The sequence below is a fragment of the Balaenoptera acutorostrata genome, chromosome 1 (genome assembly GCF_949987535.1).
Source record: "Balaenoptera acutorostrata chromosome 1, mBalAcu1.1, whole genome shotgun sequence".
In the NCBI taxonomy this organism is placed as follows: domain Eukaryota; kingdom Metazoa; phylum Chordata; class Mammalia; order Artiodactyla; family Balaenopteridae; genus Balaenoptera; species Balaenoptera acutorostrata.
This window is the reverse complement of record NC_080064.1, coordinates 74217337-74244367: the sequence shown is the minus strand read 5'-3', so window position 1 is coordinate 74244367 and position 27031 is coordinate 74217337. Positions and strand designations below refer to the sequence as shown.

General features: G+C 37.2%; 1 protein-coding gene across 1 annotated transcript in view; it reads left to right on the top strand.

Annotated features, from left to right (window-relative positions):
• The first annotated feature begins 688 nt into the window (after positions 1-688).
• TTLL7 (tubulin tyrosine ligase like 7) overlaps positions 689-27031 on the top strand; it is a 153955-nt gene continuing 127612 nt past the window's right edge. The window contains exon 1 of the mRNA XM_057553568.1: positions 689-843. The gene's annotated coding sequence lies outside the window, so the exon portion shown is untranslated. The remainder of the gene's footprint in view (positions 844-27031) is intronic.

Sequence of the window (27031 nt, the reverse complement as noted above, 5' to 3'; positions counted from 1 at the left end):
CACTTCTCCGTATCTACAAAGCACCTACAGGATGGGGGAACCACTTGATTTTATTTTCTAACTTTCAAGCTGGCCTTGGATAAATACCCTTTTATTTTTTGCTCCACAGAGATGCTTGGATAAAAGATCTGAAGAGTCCCGTCAAGGGCTCCAGACGGCCCGCTCTGCCTGGTGGTAATACATCAGTGGTGAGCTCTGCAGCAGGACTGGCGCCCCGGGGGCCCGCGCTGGAGCAGCAGGGGGAACGAAGGCAGGGCTCCGGGCCAGCGCCCTCTCACATCTCCTTAGGAGGGGACACCGCCCAGGCGCCCGCGTTGCTAGGTCTTCTGTTTGCCGGCTTCTAAAAGAACCCAGAGCGGGACCAAAGCAAACCGGGAGGGGGGCCGGAAAAGCTAAAGCACCTTCTCCAGTCGTCAGTCGGGAAAAGCGGACGCCCCTCGGTTGGCCCCTCCCGCCCGTAGCCATTCCGCCGCGGGGCGGGGTGCTGAGGAGCCCCCTCGTCCTTGGTTCCTCCCAACCGTCGCCGGCCCCGGCGCCCTCGCTCCCGCTCCGCCGCGCACGTCGCGCACCCCCGGTCGCCGCCCGCGAATGGTCTGGCCCGTCGGTAGCCACCACCCCTTTGGCTGCGCCCCCTGCTCCAGCTGCTCCGGGTCGAGCGCCGGCGCCCAGAGCTGTGGCTGCTGCGGGCGGTGGGTGGGTGGGCGGGCGGAGGGGAGCAGCCGACATTCAGCGCAGGCTGCCGGGCCCGGGGCTGCCGCGGTGGGAAGCCGAGGCGCGCGGGAGCCGCGGAGGGACCGCCCGCAGCCCGGAGGCGAGGACCTGGGCTGGGTTTTCCTTACCCCGGTGAGTACCTGCTGCCCCGATCCTCCCTGACCCCCTTTCCCTGTCCCCACGCCCCCGAGGTGTCGGCCCCCGCCCGGACGGTCACTGCTCCGGGGACACTGGCCCCCGCGGGAGCAGCGGCACGGGGAGCTGCTGCTGTTGGTGCTAATGATTCAGCACCATTCGCGCCCTGAGAGATTTGGGCAGAATGGGGGAGGGTGGGGGGGTGCCGAGGTCAGTTGCCTTCCTCTCCTCAGCTTCTGGGTTCCAGATGAACGACCCCGGCGGGCGAGGTCGGGTGGGGGGAGCTAGGAGGCTCCCTGCTGGCTTATTCTGTGATTCTGTCCTTTTCCCACATCACGGTACAGACCTCCGTGAGTGTGCGGTGCAGTATTCAGTGTGTCTTTTTCGCACAGGCGAGTGAAGTCTAGGGCCCTTTTCTATACCTGTCATTTTCTCTACTTCTTCCTCGGTTGGATGCCCAATTCGTGCCATCATTCGCTCAACTTCGCATCGCGTTGCATCCCCCGCTAACGTGTGAGAAAGATGCTGTATCCAAGTTGTCTTGTATTCAGAGTGGGTTTGATTGGTCTTGACATAGTAGGAAAAGATTTAAGGGAGGTAGGAAATAATACTTTCAGAGCCTAGGCACTTTATATATACATATATATACATATATATATATATATATATATATATATATATATATATATATATAATAATTTCATTAAATCATGACAACAACTCAGAACCAAATGTGCAAAGTGAAGAGCGGGGAAGTTAAATTACGTGCTCAAGGTCACAGCATAGGTATTTGGATATAAGATTCCCTGATCCCAAAGCCCACGAACCTTCCACTGTATTAAGGAGTTGTGTATCCAAGTGTGTCCAAGTTATATGTACATATATATGATTTATTACATATTAAACATAGTATTAATTTTCATAGAAGTAATCTCAAACAACAGCAACAACCTGTAAACTTCCTGTGTATGGAATTATCATTCTTTTAGTATAAAAGTAGGAGCATTCTTTGAATTATTTGAAAAAACATACTATTTTCTTAGAAAGCATATGCCAAAAAGTAGTATCTGGACCTCACTGCATAGGAGAGCTAGGTCATAACAGGAGCTGTTCAACACATTTTTGGCAGTGATAGGTGGTGAATGCTTTGTGCTTTGGCATAGTAGGTGATAGCTCCATTTTACAGACGAAGGAACTGAAATACAGAGAAGGTTCAAGATTACACAGCTAGCTAGTGGTGGAATCTGGACAAGCATTGACTCTTACACAAAACATGTGTTGTAGCAAAGTGTAGCTCTGTACAGTGGGAAACTGTATTGATTTGTTTTTACCCTGCCCTTCAGAGTCAACAGCTATATTGACCTTGTATGCTCTTTCTATAACAACAATGGATGCTAGGTTTTTCTTTGTTCCTTGCTTGGCCATTTGATTTGCTTTCATTTATGATTTATATATTTTCTCTTAAGATATGCAACTCTTGATGTTTCAGGAAGCAGTTTGCTATAGTACGAATGCTCATTATCTCCAAGTACTGGGCTAGTATATGAGGGCAGATAGGAACATAGTCATCTTAGTCCATCATTCCTAAAGTATTTAACCATTTGCATTGGAGAATTCTTTTTTGAGTTGATGAGGATATTGATAGACTAAAGGGATAAAATGGAGGCACAAATTTACATTTGTTGTTCAGACAAGGCTGTTAAGAGAAGTAGAGTCTTGAGATGAGTCTTAAGTTTGGTTTCTAGGAGGTCATTTCTTTTTTTTCTTTATATGGCTATAGACCATGCCCTGACCTCAGTGAGGGCTCTTGTGGTCCAATCTGTTTAATCCCAAAGGAGACAGCAGAATTGGTATGAATGAATAAGCAAAAATACAATTCCACTGCTATTTAAAAAAAAAAGAAAGTGCATGTTCTAGTGTTGGAGGGTCAGTAGGAACATTTTAAAACAGATGCAACACACTTTATTTAGATAACATCACTGAGTATGAATATAATACCAACTTGGCTTTAGAACTGTATTCTCTCTCTCTCTTCCCTTCTTTGTGTGTGTGTGTGTGTGTGTGTGTGTGTGTGTGTGTGTGTGTGTGTGTTGTCGAATGACTACTATCTGCAGACCATCTAAATTCTAAAAGTCTAGCTGGGGAAACTAAAAGTCTAGCTGGGAAAATATTTACCTACATACGAGCAATTAACCAAATAGAATTGGCTTAATACCGGAAAAATGTAGTACAGACTTAAGTGCCATATGAACACCTTAAGAAGACGGAGAAATAGTAATGGCTAGGGTCATAAGAGGATCAGGAAAGTCTTCATGGATGGAAGTGTATTAAATCACTCTGTGAGACATGGGAAGGCTTTTAGTAGGAAAGAGAAAGCCAGATGAAGAAGTTCAGCAGAGAAGTGGTCATGTACTGTTGGGATGCATGGTGACAAATTATGAAGAACCTTGTATATCAGGCAGTGAAATCTGCTCCTTATTGGGTAATCATAGGGAACTAGTGTAGGTCGCTGAGCAAGCCAAGTTTCTCTTTGGCTTGTCTTGCTCACATTCTCCATATTCCTTGTTCCAAGTGCCGTTTGAGAAAATGTTATGTTTCCTGGGTACTGATATTAAAAGCACTAAACCCAGAAAGTTTTCTATGCAAGTAAGATTTTTCCTCTTCCAAGGAGGTTTGCCTTTTTAAAAGCTTTTCCCCTTTCATTATAGTATTACAAACAATTTGGAAACTAAGAATATATAAAAAAAAAATCACCGTAATCTTACTAACTAAAGACAACCACTATTAACATACTGATGTGTTTCCTTCCACTCTTTTTTCCGCGCATAGTTGTAATCATGCTGTGTATATTACTTTTTTTTTTTTTTAATTTTTATTTATTATTTATTTATTATGTTTATTTTTGGCTGTGTTGGGTCTTCGTTTCTGTGTGAGGGCTTTCTCCAGTTGCGGTGAGTGGGGGCCACTCTTCATCGCGGTGCGCGGGCCTGTCACTATCGCGGCCTCTCTTGTTGCGGAGCACAGGCTCCAGACGCGCAGGCTCAGTAATCGTGGCTCACGGGCCCAGTTGCTCCCGCGGCATGTGGGATCTTCCCGGACCAGGGCTCGAACCCGTGTCCCCTGCATTGGCAGGCAGACTCTCAACCACTGCGCCACCAGGGAAGCCCCTGTATATTACTTTTTATACATTTTTACTTTAAATTTTGTAACAGTAATTTTCACTTAATTACAATTTGGCAGTGAACATTTAAAATGCCTACATAATTTTCCATGAGGTAGATGTGCCATAAATTTCTGATCACTCCTCATTGTCACTGTATTTTTAAAAACATTTTTATTGCAGTGTAATTGATTTGCAATGTTGTGTTAGTTTCAGGTATACAGCAAAGTGAATCTGTTATACAAATACATAGTCACTGTATTTTTGATGATAATAAATAACACTGTGATGAACATCTTTGTTCATAAGCTCTTTTCTGAATTTTAGAAATTAGCTCCTTAGGATAGAGTCTCAGAATAAAAGTTCTGGGTTAAAAGGTTCTGAGTTCTTGTTTGACTTTTTTTAAAAAAATTGAGGTATAATTGGTATATGACATTTTATTAGTTTTGGGTATATAATGTAATGATTTAATATTTGTATATATTGCAAAATGATCACCACAGTTAAGTCTAGTTAACATCCATTACCACACATAGTCACAGATTTTTTTTTGTGATGCTTACTTTGACTAAATTTTATGCAAGTTTTAAAACTCTACTGGATTCTGTATGTTCTCTTTGGAGCATTAGCATATTAAGTATAGGATATTTGCATATTAATAATGAATAACACTCCTGTCTGTGGCTCCTCAGATTATACTATTTCAGGCAAACTTGTCTTTTGATTAGAAAGGTTAGTTAAGTCGTGGATACTGGGAGAAAGGCAGGCAGTTGGGGCCACTGAAGAGAGAAGATGTAAATAATGGAGGACAGGTTTGGTGAGAGTGAGCAAGAGTTTGTAGCCAGAGAAGGGGCTTGTGTGATAGACTACTTTCTGGTCCTGGTGTTGTATTTGTGGACGTCAACTCTCTCCTTTACCGTGCCCTTCCCTCAGGAATCCACCCCTATCCTCCACACAATATCTGTCTCTTTCAAACTTCTTCCACCCTCCTGTATCAGGTTCCCAGGTTTCAGCTTCAGTATCCCGGCAGTGCAAGGCTTATGAACTCGCTCTCGCGTTCTAATTTGGAGAATCCACATAGGTGAGCGCAGGAATTCCAGACCTCCTTCAGTTGTCAGCAGAAGCCCAGGTTACAAGGTGCAAGAGTGTCTGGTAGACATTGAAGACTCTCGCCCTCTTCCCCGTGCACATTGCCAGAGATGGCCTTTGAGAACAGCAGCCGCTGGGGAGTCGCCTAAGGTTTCCAATATCCCCTGCCGGCATTCGGGTGCTCCCCCTCTCCCCTCGTTCCCAGTATTCCTCGACCAGAGGAAATTCCCCTCATTGAGGAGAGACAGTGTGCCTCAGTGCCCCACCAGTTGTAGGGTTACATGACACCACCTCCTTGGACAGGTGCATTGGCCAGGCCTCTGCCTTGCTCCCCCAGGCTCTCACCTGGGTTTCCTCTGGATCCCGCCCCCATTCTCCTTGGAATTTGAGGCCAGGGAGCCACTAAGGCAGGGAGGCCGTGAAGTGTCTCTGAGAACCAGTGGAAGGGGAGTTAGGGATACGAAAGTGCCTCGAGGGCACAAGTAGGTAGCAGAGAGGCAGGTACTTGGAATATATCATCAGTTTGGGAAGATGTGAAAGGAAACAATGAAAACTGAAGCATCACTTTACAAACCAAAAATAGGGCCCGTCTTTTTAGGACCTGACAGATGATTTCTGGTGGAAGTTGGGCACTGAGGTAAGCTGAGTAATATTCTGGGCAGAATTTGTCGTGTGCTTAGTTGGGACCTACTATTTAAAACAGTTTGCTTAAGCTATTAGAAGGTGGTAAATCTATTTCCATTCCTCCCAGGTATTATTTGTCAAAGTTCAACTGGGCTTAGTCAACAGTTTTCCCTAGGGTTAAGTTAAAGCTAAAAACTTAGATTATTTATTATTATTATTTATTCTCCACTACCCTTATTTCGTTAGTTCCCATTTGACATTTACCTAACACATTCCCACCCATGGTACACACGATAGTTGACAAAGCCAAGGTGTTGGGATTGTTGAGGCTGTGGGAGTTGAGTGATAAATCCAATTTTCTCTTTTTTCTTTCACTTCTTACTTGTAAGCAACTAGTTGGCCTGTGTTTCTTTGACTTCTTTGAAGGTTTAGAGGTAGGTGGTCAAGTGGTCACTGCGTCTCCCCTGGGGCTGATTACTCCTTCCTTTTGAAATTGATGATATTTTTGGTCCACTGGGCATGCTGAACTGTCCACATTGTTTGGTTTTTCTAAATTGTGTCATGGCACCTGAGCTTCCAAACTTCTGTGTTATTTTTGTTCTGTGTAGCTATGTGAAATGGAACATTATGTTTGATAAAAGATTATTTTGAACATTTCTATCTCTTTTACCCACTACTTTGCAAAGTCTGAACTGGTGACACATCTAATTCAGCAAGGCGGCAGTAGCTTGTTTTTATAAAAATTCTCCTCCCTCCTCTGTGAGCTTATTTGCAGTGAAGTTGACTTTTTACAGTAAATTGAGCATTTGTAGATTTGGAAGATGGATCAGGAGTAATCCAGGCAGCAGCTTCAAGATTATTTCTATGCTCTTTGCTGGATTAGAATTTTAGGGCTGCTTAGGTATACTTCTCATTTAAGGTAGTACTGTCTTTCTTTTGCAAGAGAAGAGAGCCCACTTAAAATTTGTGTAAAATCTAATTGATGTGATTCTAGTACTATGTTTGACTGGCTTTGTGATATGAATGGTTGTATGTGTGGTGTATTGGTAGGAAAAGTTAGGAACTGTGGATTTAATTTGCATCATTGCATTTGATGGGAAGATTTTTCATGTGTAATTTTGTCATTGCTATTATTTAAAATATATTTTTTCCAAGTATTTAATAAATAAAATCTGTAATCATGTGTGACATTCATAGTGATTGCTGAAAAATCAGGACAATAATTTTAGCACACGTCTCAGTTTATATTTAGAATCGGTCTGTCTGCAGTTACCCAAACAAATATGTGCTAGCTACTCTATGGAGAGGAAAGATAGAAATTGAACACTTTCTACAATCAGCTTAGTTCACATGAAACCAGATGCAGACGTTTTCATTTAGCTGTAGGTTTGATCACATCCAAGACGATAATATTGTATTTAATTACTTAGCATCTCTCAATCTAGAATCCTAAAGATTGGCAGATATTACTTCCTCCGTTTTAATGATGTGAGAAATCGAGCTAGGCAGAGGGAAAAAAAAAAACAGGCAAAACGCATGCCGAATCATCGTAGGATTAGAAATTGGTCTACAGCTGCCCCTTTTATACTAATTTTGACAATAGGTGCTACTATTTGCGGTTATATGTAAAAAAGGGGATGACCTTCATTCATTTATTAGATAGTTTTAATGGTTTTACTACTTTTACAGTATTTGAGAAAAAAAAATAACTCGTCAGATCCATTGAAGACTTTTTCCTAATCTCTGATGTCTGCTTTTAGTCCATGTCAGTTTCACCCTTAGTCAACACACACATACTTCAATCCATTATTTTTGGAAAATGTAAACAAGTTATTTCTGGAACTTGCTGCAAAAATTAAAGGAAAACAGACATTTTAATATTAAGGAAAGTTTTAAAGGGAGGGATCAGTGCTTCTTAAAATCAAGTGGACTATACATATGTGGAAAACTTTTTCACTTGTCAGAAGTCAGTGCCGAATGGGCATTTCTGGCAGAAAGAAAAGTTTGCTGCTACATATGTTAGGAGGTTGTCATTTTGGAATAGGAGGCATTTCCTTTTTTAAAAATGTATCTTGGGTATGTGTGGAGAGCTGTTTTCATCCTTGACTAAGGAATTAAAAGTTAAATGTATTTTTCATTAGTTATAGTATGGCCTATTTACTTCCATAATGTGCTTGAAAGCGTATCTGTGAATTTTGTTTTTGAATTCATAAGGAACCAGAATAATAAATATAGGATGAAGTGAAGGTCCTAAAGTATAGCTTCTACTGAGAACAAAATTCAACAAATACACTCAGCAGTACCTGTGAATAGATATTTAGATCTCCAAGTAAAATTACCTAATGGTAATCCAAGAGTTTTTCTCCCCTTGGTATAACTATACATATTATGGTAATATGCAAGTGATATTCATGTTTTCTGGAAGAAAAAAGTCCAGAGTAGTGTAAAAATACTGTGATTTATGTAATTATTTGGGTGATTTCTGATATTTTGTAGGCATTCCACAAATGCAACAATTTTTTCTTTCAGTTAATGTTTTGTATTTTTTATTGTGATAAAAACACATAACATAAAATTTACCATGTTAACCATTTTTAAGTGTATAGTTCAGTAGTGTTAAATATATTCACATTGTTGCTAAATATATTCACATTGTTGTGAAATAGATCTCTAGATCTTTCTCATTTTGCAAATCTGAAATTTTATACCCATTAAACAACAACTCCCCTTTCCCCTTCCCCCAGGTCTCTGGTAACCACCATTCTACTTTCTGTTTCTATTAGTTTTAGTAGTTTAGATACCTTAATATAAATGGAATCATACAGTATTTGTCTTTTTGTGACTGGTTCATTTCACTTAATAAAATGCCCTAAGGTTTTATCCATGTTGTAGCCTATGACAGGATTTCCTTCCTTTTTAAAGCCAAGTAATATTCCATTGTATATACACCACATTTTGTTTATCCATTCATCTGTTGATGTATATTTGGGTTGCTTCCACATCTTTGCTATTGAGTATAGTGCCGTTATGAACATAGGTGTGCAAATATCTCTCCAAGACCGTGCTTTCAGTTCTTTTTGATATATAGCCAGAAATGGGATTGTTGTTATATCATCTTTGGAGAAATGTCTATGCAATCCTTTTCCCATTTTTAAATCTGGTTATTTGATTTTTTGTTGGTGAGTTGTTGGAGTTCTTTATATCAGATAAATGATTTTCTCCCACTCCATAGGTTGCCTTTTCACTCTATTGAGTGTGTTCTTTGATGTACACAAAAATTTTGTTTAATGTAGTCCCATTTGTCTAGTTTTGCTTTTATTGCCTGTGTAGCACTATTTTTAGCAGTTTAAAAATGTATTGATAGAATTGTTTCAAGTTGTTGTTTATTATTTTCCTCTTTATTCTTTGAAGTCCATGAGATTATTTTTGAGACTTTGCAATTATGATGCCTGATATAATTATTTAACAAATTATACTTAATTTTGATTAACTTTTTCTTTTTGGAAGATCCATTTTTTAATCTGTTTAATGTAGAATTTTGTTGCTATAATTTAACTAATATGTTAATAGGAATTATGTTAAACCTGTACATTAATTTAGGGATAATTAACATTTAAAAAAATTAATTAATTAATTAATTAATTAATTTTTGGCTGCATTGGATCTTTGTTGCTGTGCGTTGGCTTCCTCTAGTTGCGGCAAGTGGGGGCTACTCTTCGTTGCGGTGCTAGGGCTTCTTATTGTGGTGGCTTCTCTTGTTGTGGAGCGCGGGCTCTAGGCACACAGGCTTCAGTAGTTGTGGCACGTGGGCATGGTAGTTGTGGCCCATGGGCTTAGTTGCTCCATGGCATGTGGGGTCTTCCCAGACCAGGACTTGAACCTGTGTCCCCTGCATTGCCAGGCAGATTCTTAACCACTTCACTGCCAGGGAAGTCCAGAATTAACATCTTTACTACACTGATTCTTCCAATCTGTGAACATGATATGTGTCTCCAGGTATTTACGTCTTCCTTGATTTCTTTTATCAAAATACCATAATTTTAATTACACATATCTTGCACATGTTTTGTTAGATTTATACTTAAGTATTTCATATTCTTTGGAGCAACCGTAAATGATACTGCATTAAAAATTTTTGTTTCCATTTCTTTGCTGTCAATATATAGAAATGCAATTGGTTTTTGTGTTGGTCTTGTATCCTGAAACCTTACTGGACTCTACATTTTGGATCTAGGACTGTATATCCTTTGATTTTTTTTAATGTAGGCAATCATGTCATTTGCAAACTGAAACAATTTCTTTTCAATCTCTATGCCTTTAATTTATTTTTCTTGCCTTGTTGCAATGGCTAGAACTTCTAGTATTGTGCTAAATAAGAATGGTGAGAGTGGACATCCTTGCCTTCTTCCCAATATTAGAGAAAAATTATTCTGTCTTTTACAATTAAGTATGATGTTAGCTGTATGTTTTTTTGTAGATGTTCTTTATTAGGTTGAGGCATTTCCCCCCTCTGTTCCTAGTGTACTGAGACTTTTTATCCTGAATGGATATCAAATTACATCAAATGCTTTTTATGCAACAATTGATATGGACATGTGATTTTTCCCTTAGCCTATTGATATGGTGGACTGTATTGATTAATTTTTTAAATATTGAATCAGCCTTGCATACATGGAATAAATCCCATTTGGTCATGTATACATGACACACACATACATACACACATACAAACACACATACATATACATGCTTATTGTAGTATTCAATTTGCCAACAATGTTAAATATTTTTTGCTATTAATTTCAGGAGAGATATTGGTTGTAGTTTCCTTTTTGTTGTGCTTCCTTTATTTGGTTTGGTTGTTAGAATATTACTGGCCTCATGTGGTACTAAGAAACTACCGCTTGTTGAGTTTGGTGTTGTATCAAATTCAAATATCTATAATAACCTGAGAAGGGTATTAAAATACTCCTTTTTCCAACTACATATCTCTGTGAGGCCAAGTTTTTCCATATATTTCAACCAGAAGAACTTATCAAAATGAATGCAGAAACAGGTATGAGAATCTATTTTCTTGAAGAAAGATATTAGAGGAATTTGAAAAAGTACAAAACATTGTTACTCACTCCTTTTTAAAAAAACTATGGTTATTTTTTAATACAGTATGTTTTTGTTAACATGTAATGGTTTTATTATTGTTATTTTAAAATGAATGAATCAGTATTTTAAACATTTATCAGTTTTACTTTCTAATAAGGTGAATATTGATAGATATGACCCACAAAAACAAAGCTCAACAAAACTGAAAGAACATAAAGAGTTCCAGCACCAAAAGTTTGAGAAGCACTACTAAGACGACCAAGGCAAGGAGAAAAGTGAAGCCAGAGGCATGGGCATATTCATCTCACACTTGGCATTGGTTTAAATAAGTTGTTACATGTGCACATTTTCCTCTTTCTCTGCTAGTATTTTTATTTCACAAAAAGATGCTTTTTTCCTCCACATCAATTCATTGATATGTATGCTAATCTCTTAGGAAAAAATACGATAAATAGACCAATAGAAGTCCATAATGTAATCTTCACAAAATGAAATCCCTCAAAATTATCTCCACCCTAACTTTAACAAATGTCTTATACAGACTTATAACTATATTTTAAGTTACAAATTATAATAGAAATATTAATTCAGTTATAACTTATGCAAGGATGAAGTAATTTAGAATGTTTTACCAAGAATTGACTAAAAGATAGTACAAGAAAAATTTACATTACTGTCTTTTGATTTTGATTATTGTAAATGGCTTTTATTTTGTATTTTTCCCCAGTACTTCATTGAAGTATAATTTGTATATAGTAAAATGTACACCTTGTAGAATTTTTATAAGATTTTGGTAATACCATTTGAAGTTACCTAGTTTGTAATAGAATGAACATGCAAGATGAGATGATAAAAAAATCTTAGAATATCAGTGAGGGAAAAAATAAGATGAAGTGAGCTAGGGGAGACATTAGCTCACAAAATCCATGTTACGAAATCCTGCATGTCTATTAGAGCTGGACACGCTTTTTTTTTTTTTAACATCTTTATTGGAGTATAATTGCTTTACAGTGTTGTGTTAGTTTCTGCTGTATAACAACATGAATCAGCTGTATGCATACGTATATCCCCATATCCCCTCCCTCTTGCATCTCCCTCCCACCCTCCTTATCCCACCCCTCTAGGTGGTCGCAAAGCACTGAGAGCTGGGCACACATTTAATTCAAGCTTTCTAACTTCCAGGCAAAGAGGGACATACAAAAAGTTTAATGATTAATTGAAAAGCTAATCAAAGAGAAAAACAAACCAATTGCCTAAGAGGAACAAAGTTGTTCCTATGTAGAATCCAAAGTGAAATTTATGCTACAGTTTCTTTTAAAGTGGATTCAGTATAGTGTAATGCAAAATGTCTTCAACATCCTTACAGTGGAATTCAGTAGGATTCCTTGGGCTATTTTTTATAATGTCCTTCAATGGGCCCATGATGTGGATCTTTGTCTTTGGGGGAAGTAACCTCCAAAGATCTGATTATTTTCTTCTCTAACATGAGAATAATATCTGCCTTGAGAGCATTGTGATATAGGTGAAGATTATAGTCTGTGCTCAATAAATGATAACTATTCTTCTGTTATAGGGTGGCTGTGACCAGCAGTGTAGTGTGGTCCAGGTATGTAGCTCTCTGATGATCTGGCTTAATCTAGGAATGGATGTTACAGTGTCTCAAAGAAAGTTCTGCATACCTTTTAGGAATTCCTTCATACATATTATTCTTAGCTGAGATGTTAAGGAGCAATCCGTTTGAGGTTTTCTTCCCTGAGAATTACCTGCTATTATTTCTTTTCAGTCAAGTAAAGAATTCCATGATTTGAGAGTCAGCTGGACCGAGTAATAGGACTTTACCAAATGTATATACCTAAATAGAAGGCCACAGCTCCTCTGCAGCAAATGGGCTAAAGTAATGATCTTAGACAGGTTTAAATCTCCTCCAAAATCAATTTTGCATTTGTTCCAACACACAGAAGAGTAGGTGTTGGAAGTCCTAAATTTATGACATGGAATGTGGCTCCAAATGCCCATTTCAGCTCGAACAGTTTCAGGTACAGATAAAATAGTTGGAATTACCACTTCCGCCTCTCTTGCAGAGAAGTGTAATTTTTTTCTTCAGACCAAAATATTTTTTCTGGAGTGTTTTTTAAACGATCAGTTAAGTTTCTATGGAGAGAAAGTGAAAACAAAATTGTTGGGGTTTAGAAAATTCTCACCTAGCAAAAGTTGAATTAGGCCTCAGACTTTTTTGAATAGAGGAGTAAAATTAGTTTGTAGTAATTGCATGAGCATTTTAGGTTGGTTTGCTTCCTTAAGCAGTAGTCTTTTAAAGTCAACTATCAGATCAACGTAATGGGTATTTGATTTTTAAAAATCTTTTGAGCGTTTGAGTCTAATTTTCTTTCATTAGTAATCCCTTGAGAATTTGCCTTAAGTAAGTCGTACAATCTGTACACATTTTCCACATCATTTAAAGCCTTCTGGGGCTGCCCACGGTGGACTAACTCAGATTCACTGTGATGTCTGCAGGCGGCTGAAGCTAGAGCACGGGCTCCTCTCTGTTTCCCAGGGCCCACAAGAGAAAGGACGGCCCAGATCCTTCTTGTCCAGACTAAATCAGTGGGAAGGTCGATCTTAGGTTTGGAGTCAGTTAGGTACTTTTAACATGTGCTAATGAATGAATTAGACTCAATTTTATATCCTAGCCTCAGTGATTGTTTTGAAATTCTAAGCAACTAATTTGATTATAACATAGCTAAATTTCCATCATATTAGACATTTCCATTTTCCTCACTGCCAGATTAGAGTTTTGGGGTTTAAATAAATGCTTATTTATTTGTAATATATAAAGATAACATAATCTATTATTAATTATAAATGATTATTAATATATAGTATTATATGTTATAATAATATAATAAACTATAATTCTCATTCAGTTTTCCTTTTCCAAATACCAAGACACCTCTTGCTTTATTGGAAAGTCTTCTGTATAGTTTGATTTAATTTTGATTTAAACTGATCCTTAAAAAATGAGTTTTACCATGAGTTATAAAAATCAGTTATACAAATATAAAAATATTTAATTATTAGATTTATGCTACCTATTTATTAGTCTTGCTTTCATGGTTGAGATTTGCAGTTTCTCATAGGAAAACTAGATGAATGTTTAATTTTTGGCAAAGAGCATTTCTTCTCTATATTATGGAAAATCTGCAGGATGTCATTCTAGAGGGTAAATAAGAGGGCTACCCTTTCCCCTCCCCTCCCCTCCCCTCCCCTCCGCTTCCCTCCCCTCTCCTCTCCTTTCCTCTCCTTTCCTTTCCTTTCTTTCTATGACTATAATTTATCTGTCTCATTTGAGTTTTGGATGTGGTTCTGGTTTAAGGTCCCTTAGTCCATCTCCTCTAATTAGTGGATTCTGGTCTGTGAGGAGCCAGATAAATGGACTGGGAAGCTGAGAAAGAAAAGCTTCTCTGGTGCATATAGTTCCCAGGGCACATTTGTAACTCAATCTCTATGACTGGTATCTGCATCATTTTTATCCTGATGGTCTTCTTAAGCAGTTGTCTCAGACTGTATAATATAATAGATGAAGGGTTATTATTTTAGCTCTAAAATGTTTAGGTATATATTTGGTAGGTGAGATAGCTGTTATATAAATTCTAATGGACTAAAATGGGGAAAATAGGAAATTCATTTTTTTTGTTATAGGTTACCTCCAGGTTATAAAGTACAAGCTAAATACTTAGCAGAGTATAGGTGAAATAGTCATATAACTCTTGTTAACGAAATTACGTGAAAAAGGAAAACGTTACTGTATTCTAAAAACATACTTAAATTGTCCAATCTTGGGATCACAGTATAGCTCTGCAAATTATTACTTTTACCTCTCCACTGCCCTTTTCTGGCCCAGAGGAACCACATTTAAATTGAAATTCAAATGTAGCGAGCTCAGAGTTTTGTCTACTTCCAGTCCTTCTGTCTGTGCTCCAAGAGGAAATACTTGGCTTATGACCATTACTTTACCCTCTTTGGACATCATCAGAACTGTGGGCGCTGCAGCCTGCTTCTTCCTGAGGTGAATCAGCGATGCTCTCTGCCAGTCAGCTCCAGCCATGGCTGTCTGTTCATTCTAATAGTTGGGCCCATAATGTTAGGTGAAGCTACATAAAGTAGAAGGTCATAAAGCCATTTGATTTGGGCCAAAAATCTGAAACCAAAGAATGGTATGTGATTTTCTTCTTCACGTTTTAAGATTGCAAAAGTTTGTAAGTAGAAATTTTGAAGGTTAACTTTGCAGAAAGACTGGCAGAATTTTTCACATGGATTCCTAAAATAGATTTTTAGGGAGTATGCTTTCTGGCATTCTTCTAGTTTTAATTCTCATTTATATCCTATTATAATTTTAAATTACTTTCTTCTAATGCTAAATAAATTTGAGTTCTGTTTTATTTAAATTTCTATAGCTTCTATTAACTGGTGCTTACTAGATATGGTGAATGATATCTGTTAAATGTCTTAATTATTCAGATCACTGTGATAATATTGGACTTTTGACTGATCAGGGATATAAGATATTAAAACCGCATATTTGTATGTTTGTATATATATTTATATATATAATGTATATTTTTAAAAGACTTTTTTTGAATAATCAAATAGTGCCAGTATTTCAGTGAAGTTAAGAAATGTGAAAGACATAATAAAATTCCTTTATTTAGATGAACACAGATGATAAAAAGAGTTTGGTGGAGTTAAGAATTTAAGATTAAGAGAGAATAAATCATTATTTGTTTCGTTTTGATTTGCCTTTTAGTAAAAATTTTTTTTTCCCCATTACCATTTGTAAAATGGAAACAAAACATAACCTGTTTAGTGTATTTTGTTTGGTAAGTGTTCAGTAAATCTGTTTAATTAAAACCAAGTATGAAAACAGAAATTGGAAAAGTCTAATATTAAAATAGATAAGAGAGTAGGCTGGTATAAACAATGTAGGCTAATGCAATAGAAATACTGTCAAAGTTTGTCTTCCTGCTTCTTTGATGTAATCCTTGGCAGAGAAAGGGTGTCATGTAGACTAGGTGTCGATAAGCCAGATATTAAAGTAAAAATATTTGTGATTATTTAGAAAGATGGAAGATGTGATTCATTCTTAATTTATATTTTGTATCACCAAAATTTCATGAGTAAAATAATGCAGAGTTGCTGCAACCTAATTAAAAAAAACCCAAACAAACACATTAAGCTCTACTATGTATCAGGCTCTGTGTTTTGTTCATATTGCTCAGAATGAGAGACACTGCCTTTTCCAGTAAAGAACTTTAAATCAAATACTTTAAAAATATGATACAATGTGGTAGATTTTGTAACAGTGTTCATGTGAAGGACAGACCATTCTGCCTAAGAGATAGAAGGAAAAGAAGGGGCATCTACGCTGTGCTTGAATGTTGGGTGGTGAAGGAGAACATTCCAGGATTAGAGAAAAACACAGGTTAAGTGTATGCAAATTAGAAAATGAATACCATTTTCAGGATTGTCTATTTATATCATGCTTTTATCTCTAGCTAGAATATTTTTCAGACATATTTGGCTGCAACTCATGGTAAGAAGAAATAACAATTTATTTCTTGCCATAGTATACATACACCCAAACACACCCATGCGTTCCCCCCGCCCCCTACCAGAAAGAAAAATGTCAAGACTCAGTACTTACTTTTCCTCCTACATGCAATGCAGTCTGTCTCTCTTATATTTTCATCTGTTCTATTCTTTCATTTAAAAATGCTGATTGAATCTCAAAAAATTGATTTCATGACCCTCTATAGGTCATGGTCTGTATTTAAAAAACAAATAAGCAAAAACCTGTACTAGAGTTCAGAATTCATAGGGAGGACCCTTTCATACCCAATATGCAGGTTTACAAAGGAACTATTTGGCTTTTTCTCATCAGGGTTTCAAGATTGTGAGAAACAGACCGATGGCTTTAGCATATTTGCAGTTCAGAAGGCAACATGGTATAGTACAAAGGTTTTGAGAGTTGAGGAGACCTGTCCAAGTCTTTGACAAGTTAGTGAATCTCTCTGAATCTCAGTTTTCCCATCTGTAAAATGGAATTAATAAAACAATCTATGAGGAGCAAATGAAATAACACATCTATTTAAATAGTGGTTCTCAAACTTTTCTGTATGTTTAAATCATATGGGGAGCTTTAACAAATTTCAATGCCCAGCCTGTAACTCAGACCAATTAAATTGGAATGTTTGGGGCTGGGACCCAGGCAAGCATCAGTATTTTTTTTTCTTGTTTGAAATTTTATATTTTTTGAATAGCAACTCTTCATATTCCCCTCCCTTCAGCTCCTGGCAACTGCCATTCTTCTTTCTGTTTCTCCTTGTTTGACTATTTTAGACACCTCATAAAAATGTTATTATGCAATATCTGTCATTCTGTGGCTGATTTATTCCACTTAACATAATATCCTCAAGGTTCACCCATACTGTCATATATGGCAGGATTTCTTTCTTTTTTAAAGCATAATAATATTCCATTGTGTGCACATACCACATTTTCTTTATCCATTCATCTACTGATGGACATTTAGGTTGTTTCCATGTCTTGGAATGAACCTGGGAGTGCAGATATCTCTTCATAATCATGATTTCAATTATTTTGGATAAATACTCAGAAGTGGAATTGCTGGATCATATGGTAGTTCTATTTTTAATTTTTTGAGTAAACTTCATACTGTTTTTCACAGTGCCTGCACCATTTTACATTCCCACCAACAATGTGAGAGGGTTCCAGTTTCACCTCATCCTCACCAACACCTGTTATCATTTTTTTTTTTTTTTTGGATAATAGCCAGTCTAATTGTGTGAGGTGTTATCTCATTGTGGTTTTGATTTGCATTTCTCTGATAATTAGTGTTATTGAGAATCTTTTCATATGCCTGTTGACCATTTGCAAGTCTTCTATGGAGAAATCTCTATGTAACTCCTTTGCCCATTTTTAAATTGGTTTATTGTTTTGTTATTGAGTTGAAGGAGTTTCTCATATATTATCACTATTAACCCCTTATCAGATATATGGTTTGCAAATATTTTCTCCCATTCTGAAGGTTGTCCTTTCACTCTTTTGACAGTTTCATTTGCTGTGCAGAAGCTTTTTAGTTTGATGTAGTCCCACTTGTCTATCTTTGCTTTTGTTGCCAGTACTTTTGGTGTCATATCCAAGATATCATTGCCAAGACCACTATCATGAAGCATTTCCCTTGTTTTCTTCTAGGATTCTGCAGTTTCAGGTTTTACATTTAAGTGTTTAATCCATTTTGATTTTTTGCATATAGTGTTAAGATAGGGTCCAATTTCATCCTGTTGCATGTGGATGTACAGTTTTCCCAACACCATTTGTTGAAGAGACTATCCTTTCCCTATTGTTTATGCTTGGAATCCTTGTCGAAGATCAGTTGACCATATTTACGTGGGTTTATTTCTGGACTCTCTTTTGTTCCATTAGTCTGTGTGTCTACCCTTATGTCAGTATCAGGCTATTATACTTACTATAAGTTTGTAATATATTTTGAAATTAGGAAGTGTGTTACCTTCAGTTTTGTTCTTTCTCAAAATAGTTTTGGCTTTTTGATGTCCTTTGTAGTTCCATATGAATCTTAAGATTGTTTTCTCTATTTCTATAAGAAATGTCATTGGGATTTTGGTAGGGATTGTATTGAATCTGTAAGTCATTTTGGGTAGTGTGGCTATTTTAACAGTATTGTCTTCTAATTCATGAACGTGGGATGTCTCTCCATTTATTTGGCCCTTTTAGGATTTCTTTTGTCACTGTTCTGTAGTTTTCAGTGTACAAGTTTCACGTCCTTAGTTAAGCTTATTCCTAAGTATTGTATAGGCATAAGTATTTTTTGAAACCTCCTCTGGTGCAGTGTATGTTGAAATGCCTGACTGTGAAGCTTATAGTGCAATGTGTGGAATATGGTAGGCGTTTGATACATGTCTGGTTTCCTTGATTAACAACATCAACAATAATGTATAGCTAACCCTTTTGTGGTGCTTGCTATGTTTTAGGCACTGTGCTAAATAAGCGCTTTTCATATCATGTAGAAAACACTATGTTTTGTTTTTGTTCTGTCAAACAATAGAATAGCATATGACTGAGAAAAAAAGGGAGAACACTGCTTACTAAAGAGGAAAATGGCTACTTTTATCATCAGGAGCTGAGTTACCCATGCAGTTATTTCAATGAATTATAGAATTGTCTTTCACTGAACAGCCTCAAGAATATAGATTGGATACCTTAAAAAATATTTTAGACTTACACTGTGACTTATACTTACACAGGTATAGCAGATCAGTTTGATTCAGATAAATATCTCAAACATAAGTATTCTAATTTTAGTAGAAATGTATTGATATTATATAGTGGATTGTATCTGGTGTATATTTTCTAGAAAGTACAAAAAGTGAGTATTAACCTACAAATGATTTTGCCACTTGATGTCAAAATCTGTTATGCTTAATGTCATGATGACTGGAATATTTTTTGTGTGCTTATTAACAAGGTCTTATTTTCCATTGTATTAAGTCGATATACTTAGTAGTCTTCTGGTATGCTTTTTGCTATTGTTGTTTGTTTTGATTTTGGTCTTAGGAAGCTTATTTATTTATTATAATTATTTTTCAGTATGATTTTTCTATAATATAATTGCTTCAAAAAGAATATCTGAATGATTTATTTCAAATATATAATTTATTAGTTGCCTTTGCATTTAAATAAGAATTTACTAGTTCTTGTCATAATCTTTAGTTTGCTTCTTAGTTTTCAATAACAGCTTCCATAATGGTGACTGAGAAAGCATTCATTTTTCATGGATGTATGTGTTCCTTATACTTAATAATGTTCAAATAACAAAACAAACATTTTTTTGTGTCCAGGAAATGGATTTGTAAGTTGCTACATCAACTTTGTTTAGATAAAATGCATTCTTGTCTTACCTTTTTCTTTGTGCATTTTCTTTCAACCTATTCGCATATTAAAGCATTTGTAGGGTACATATGCTCTTAAATTTAAATGAGTTAGTAGATGTAAAGTTCTTAGAATAGTATCTGGTACTTAGTAAGCATTTACTATATGTTAGTTATTGTTTATTGGCAGTGACTTACAAAAATGCATAATGCAAAAGTGTATCATGGTAGAGTCAGATATTTGCAAAAGAAGTTGAAGAACTTTATGCTTTCTGACTGAGAATAAAAGTTGGTATTTCTGCTTGTCAGTGCACCTGAAAATGAAATGCTTGATATACCAACAGGCGTCATGTATTCAAAGCTGAAATTAGGTATTTAAAATTGAAGTGTCAGATTTCAGGAAGGAAAATTAGCTTTTTAAGGTTTTACAGCTGATTTAGTTTAAAAAGCTTTACTATTGAGGATATCAAGAAAATTGAAGAATTTTAAGCCTAAAGAAGGGCTTAATCCTTTACTTTGTTAGCCTTTGTAGGCACAAAATTAAATTCATTTGATAGCAGTAGAACAGTTTTGAGGTGAAGTATTAGTAGAGAAAGGAAGAACATGTTCTGAATGTAGTATTTGAATGAAGGATTATTTGTTTCCAGAGCATTCCAATATGGTAAAACCCAAGCTAGGAATAATCCACTTGGATTGGACTCTAGAATTTGTGAGAAGTATCTAAACCATTGAGTTGCGTCCTATGAAGATTGACATGTATTGTCAGTATGATTATCTGCCATGTGCTCTCACTCTGCTGTCATCATTCTCAAATTATTACCTTTGACACTGTGGAACTATGAGTCTCTTGTGATTGACAGTTGAAATCTAGAATGTGTCACACAGGACAGCCATTGTCAGAGGCCATGTGATTTACTTAGAATTAATGACTAAGCATATTTTGTAGAGGCAAATGAAATCATACACTCCTATGTGACTGAAAAAAATGGCTTAATTTTGTTAGGAAGAAAAATTTAACTCTCAACCCATCCTTTCCGCCCTCTTCCTTTGGCTTTCCTCCCTTACTCTTTTTTTTTTCTCTTTTTTTATTTTTGGCTGCGTTGGGTCTTCGTTGCTGCGCGCGGGCTTTCTCTAGTTGTGGCGAGCAGGGGCTGCTCTTCATTGCGGTGCATGGGCTTCTCATTGTGGTGTCTTCTCCTGTTGCAGAGCATGGGCTCTAGGTGCGTGGGCTTCAGTAGTTGCAGCACGCGGGCTCAGTAATTGTGGCTCGTGGGCTCTAGAGTGCAGGCTCAGTAGTTGTGGCACACGGGCTTAGTTGCTCCGCGGCATGTGGGATCTTCCCGGACCAGGGCTCAAACCTGTGTCCCCTGCATTGACAGGCGGATTCTTAACCACTGTGCCACCAGGGAAGCCCTCCCTTACTCTTATTTCTTTCTTCTTCCTTACTTCCTTTTCCTTATGAAAAATTAACTTCATCCTTTTGAAAAACGTTTCCATATAAATATGCTATGATATACATTTCCCCCCATTCTATATTCCCTTTGATTAAGGGTCTTAGGATGTGTTAAAATGATGCTAACGGAAACTAAGCCATGACATTGTATGACATTAGCATACAACTGTGTTGTTTAAAGTGCTGTGCTATGTCTTCCCATTAACTTTATTAATTTCTGAAAAGAAGATCGTGTTCATAGAGAGTTTACTGTGGAGGTTAGTCACAGAAGGAGAGATTTGGTGAATCTGAATGGATACAGTATAAGGATGAATTTTGTGCCTGGCTGTAGAGAGGTAGCGGGATTAAGTTTCTTTTTAAAAAAGCAACGAATTTGGTGTTGGACCTGGGCTCTAGCCTTAGCTGGTACCTAGCATGGCCTTAGGCAAGTCAACTAACTTCTTAACTTTCAGCTTATTCATTTGTCAAATGAAAAAGAAAAATCTTATTAAGTTGGCCTTATAGTGTTGTGAAGGGCAAAGGGATTGATAGTGTGAATGCTGGAGTAAAGCTGTTCTTTGTGCATAAGTGGTAAGGTACCAGTCTTACCACTTACAGCAATGCAACTTCATCTATTCATCTGTAAAATGGGAATGATAATAGTTCCAGACTCATAGCGTTTTTGTAAGTATTACATGAGATAATCTATATAAAGCATTTTACATAGTGCTTTGTACAGAGCAAATATTCATTCATTTATTCACTCATTATTGAGCGCCTGTCATGTCCCAGGTGCTTTTCTAGGTGCTTGGAAAACACCTGTGAGCAGAACCAAACATAGTCGCATTTCTTTGCAAGTTTATAGGCCAGTGACAGAGATGGAATTGATTAAAAATAAATGTATAATTATTACTATTAGTGCTATGAAGGAAAAGTACCCAATGTTCTGAGAGTAATGTCAGGGAAGGTGGGCTCTAACTAGGCAAAGGCCAGGGACAGATGGAGGTGGATTTCAGTCAGAAAGAGTATCATGTATAAAGCCTAGGTAGTGGGAACATGCGTGGGTGGTTACCGCACAGAGAGTGAAAGGGAAGGTGGCTCAGAGGCTGGAAAGACAGGCAGGCTAATCGGCACTTGCATCTGTTCAGGGTTCCATCAGGGAAGCAGAACCACTAAATATTTATTATAAAGATGAAAAGCAGCTTACAGAGGGCTTATAATTTTGCATCTGGTGCTGGGTCAGCAGGGCTGAAAATCGGAAAGAACTAATATGAACTAGAATCTACTAGAACAGATTGGAACCCATAAGAACAAACTGGAACGTATATCTGACTCTTGCCTTCTTTAGTCTTGACAATGTGGGTGACCTCCAGGAAGAGGTGCTGTTCTTTGCCATGGAGCTGCACGTGTGCCTGGTCCAGAAAGGCTTGATGTGCCAGGATTTGGAGAAGCTGAAGAAGATCTGCCAGGATCTGGAGCAGCTACAGGCTCAGATGCTGCTCTATACCAACAGGGGGAGCCAGCAGATTAGTGTCAACATGCACAACAGTGCATGGCGCCCCTGTACTGACCTTTGGAGCACAAAGGCTACTTCTGCCTTCAAAATTGCATGCAGATTTCTTCTTGTGGCTAACTCTAACCTGACACTATGTAAGGAAGGGATATCTAGGAAATATTGTTAGCTTAGCTGAATTGACTAGTACCACAGGTCTTTTTGGGAAAGGTCTTTTTGGGCCATGAGTGGGCTTTTGGATTTTATCAGATGAGCACTGAAAAGCTGTCAAAGGGGTTTAAGCCAGCTAGGATGACGGGGGGAAGGGAAGTGCGAGAGTAACATGACAAAATTGTGATCAGATTTGTATTTTGGAATCTGCCTTGTAGGAAATGGATTGGAGGGGACTATAAATATGAGTATTTCTATTAGGAACCTAGTGTAGTGGTTCAAGTGAAAGAGTGATGGTGGCTAGGACTAGATGTGGAGGTGAAGGGGACAGAAACAAGTAGATGGGTTCCAAAAATAATCAGGGGGTAAACAAAGCAGGACTTGAGCATGGAATTGCTAGGGGGTAGGGAGAGGAAGATTCCAAGATTATGAGTGTGGTTTTGAGTTTGTGGTGACATTGAGAATATCCAGATGGAAATGTTCAGTAAGCAGTATGATATTAATATTTGTCATTGCTGTAGTAGTAGAACCATCAGTAGTAGTTAACATTATTATAGTTGACTTATTTTCTGGGGGCCTGAAACCATTTCTAATTTATATATGGACACTCAGTGCACTGCTCATTCCCTGGCATAGAATAGGACTAATTTTTTTATATCCCTCCCTCTCTCGACCACTATTTGTTGACAAAATCTCATATTTTCTACTCTTGGAGAGAGTTAACCTCTCTATGTCTATTAATTCTCCTTTTAGCTCTTAGAGAACCCTCATTCTGGGGTCAGTAAACTTTTCTGTATGAGGTCAGATGGTTTCTATTGCAACTATTCAGTCCTACTGTTTTAGGGCAAAAACAGCCTTAGACAATAATATGCAAATAGGGGGTCGCTGTGTTACACTAAATATTTATTTATAAAATAAGCAGTAGGCTGGATTTGGCCTGTGGGCTGTAGTTAGATCCTTGTGCCTAGCCCATTAGGCATTTCATTTCTTTTTAATTTTTAATTATTTTCAACTCACTGGCTCGACATATTCAAGTTTTTTCTCTCATATCCCTCTCTTACTACACACCTACAAAAAGACCCAACTTTCCTTTAGACCTTCTTTCCCCTAAACTACATGCCATCTTTCTTTTCCCATTCACTTTTGAAGGTCATCTCTTCCTTCTTTTATCTAGTAAACCCTCAGTAATCTGACTTTTCCTGTTGCTGTCCCCCAAACAGTCATAACCTCCACTTTTCTAAATAAGGTGACTACTTCTTGGTCGTTTTTCTTTTTGATTTTTCTTTCTGTAGTACTCATGTGGTTGATCATACCTTACGTTTTTGGAAACCCTGTTCTCCTTTTGACTTCTGTGACCCTGGAGTCTCCTTATTCTCCTCCTATCTCTGATGGTTATATATCACTACCTTTTTAAAAATTGAGGTCTCACACACATGCACACACACACAAATATATGTAACATATATAGAGTAAAGAGCACACATATTAAGGATACGGATTGATGGATTTTTAAGTATGTTTAAACTTGTGTAAGCATCACCCAGGTAGAGATATAGAACATTTCCAGCATCCCAGGTTTCCCTCATGACTGATCACAGTGAATGACCTCTGATTCTACCCAGAGGTGGCCTTTATTCTGAATTCTATCATTTTAGATTTAGGTTTTTTAAAAAAATTGAATCATAGTTGATTTACAATATTATATTAGTTTCAGGTGTACAACATAGTAATTCAATATTTTTATAGATTCTACTCCATTTACAGTTATTACAAACTAATGGTTTTATTTCTCTGTACTATAAAATATATCCTTGTTGCTTATTTATTTTATACATAGTAGTTTGTATCTCTTAATACCATACCTCTATCTTGCGCCTCCCCTCTTTCCTCTCCTCACTGGTAACCAATAGTTTGTTCTCTATATCTGTGAGTTTGTTTCTGTTTCGTTATACACATTTGTCTTATTGTTTTAGATTCCACATATAAGTGATAACATAGAGTATTTGTCTTTCCCTGTCTGACTTATTACACTAAGCATAACACCCTCTAGGTACATCCACAGTTTTGCAAATGGCATTATTTCATTCTTTTTTATGGCTGAGTAGTATCCCTGTCTGTGTGTGCGTGTGTGTATATGTGTGTACATCTTCTTTATCCATTCATCTGTTAATGGACACTTAGGTTGCTTCCATATCTTAGCTATTGTACATAATGCTGCTATGAACATTGGGGTGCATGTATCTTTTTGAATTAGTTTTTCATTTTCTTTGGATATATACCCAGGAGTAGAATAGCTGGAGCATATGGTATTTCTATTTTTAGTTTTCTGAGGAACCTCCATACTGCTTTCCATAGTGGCTGCACCAGTTTACATTCCCAGCAACAGTGTACTAAGGTTCACTTTTCTCTACATCCTCACCATTTGTTATTTATAGACTTTTTGATAATACCCATTTTGACAGGCATGAGGTGATATCTCATTGTGGTTCTGATTTGCAGTTTCTTTGATGATTAGTGATGTTGAGCATTTTTAATGTGCCTGTTGGCCATCTGTATATCTTCTTTGGGAAAATGTCTATTCATGTCTTCTGCCCATGTTTTAATCGGGTTGTTTTTTTTTTTTTGATACTGAGTTGTTTGAACATTTTATATATTTTGGATATTAACCTCTTATAAGTCATATCATTTGCAAATAATTTCTCCCATTCAGTACATTGTCTTTTCTTTTTGTCGGTGGTTTCTTTTGCTGTGCAAAAGCTTTTAAGTTTTTAGGTCCCATTTGTTTATTTTTGCTTTTATTTCTTTTGCCTTAGGAGACAGATAAAAAAAAATATTGCTACTATTTAAGTCAAAGAGCATTCTGCCTATGTTATCTTCTAGGGGTTTTATGGTTTCAGGTCTTAAATCCATTTTGAGTTTATTTTTGTACATTGTATGAAAATATGTTCTAATTTCATTCTTTTATATGTAGCTGTCCAGTTTTCCAGCAACACTTATTGGAGAGATTGTCTTTTTTCCATTGTATATTCTTGCCTCCTTTGTTGTAGAATAATAATCATAAGTGCATGAGTTTATTTCTGGGCTCTCTATTCTGTTTCATTGATCTATGTGTCTGTTTTTGTGCTAGTACCATGCTGTTTTGATTATTGTGTAGATTTAGTTTTTCCTGTGCTTGAACCTCATATAAATGAAATCATACAGAATATATGGGCATACTATTTCGTATCCAGCTTCTTTCATTCATCATTATGCTGTGATAGTAATCCATGTTGTTGTGACTAGATGTAGTTCATTCTTTTTTAATATGTAGTTTTCCATTGTATTGATATGTCACAATTTATTTCTTCATTTTACTCTTAGTTGATATTTGGGTTGTTTCTGGTTTCATCCTATTATTACTAAAGCTGCTATGAATATTCTCATACAAGTCTCTTGGTAGACATATGGGATGTGTTACTTACTGGGATTGTTGAAGTTTTAAGATAGAAAATGCTACTAAGTTTGAAATGTCAGAGGGAAAAGCTTTGGTTATAGAATCTGGAGTTTAAAGGAGAGTTAGGAACTAGAGGTTTAAATGGTGTAAATCCTTTCTTCCCATCTCTTCCTTTTTTTCCTCGTACCTTATATTTTTAGGATTGGTGTTTACGGGGCAGGGGGACTGGAGTGGGAAGTTTATTATTAGAGATAACAGAGGCATTAATACCTTAACAGCAAAGAGAACCAAGGACTATATGCCAAGAACTAGAAGGTAAGTCTGAATAGGCAGTAAAACTGTAGGATACAGAAGAAACATTCAAGGATGGGGTACAGAACCAGGAGTATAGCAAACTCCAGTGCATGCAGTGGAGTTGACAGAATGAAAGGTTCCAGCAGTGGGCCACTGAGGTGTATCCTGTGGATGTGAACCACATATGTAGAACCTCTACATCAACTTCAAAATCACACACACACACATGCACACACACACAAAACCCAATCTAATTAATATAGAATACCTACTATGCAAATACAGCAAGTAAACAATATAAGCAACTGTAGTGTACTTGATGTGCAATATCAAATCTCCTAGCACACCCATCTAAACCAGATTGTTATTCCTAAGTCCTCCATATAGAAACTGGATCCTAGACCTTGCTAAGAACTGGTGCTGA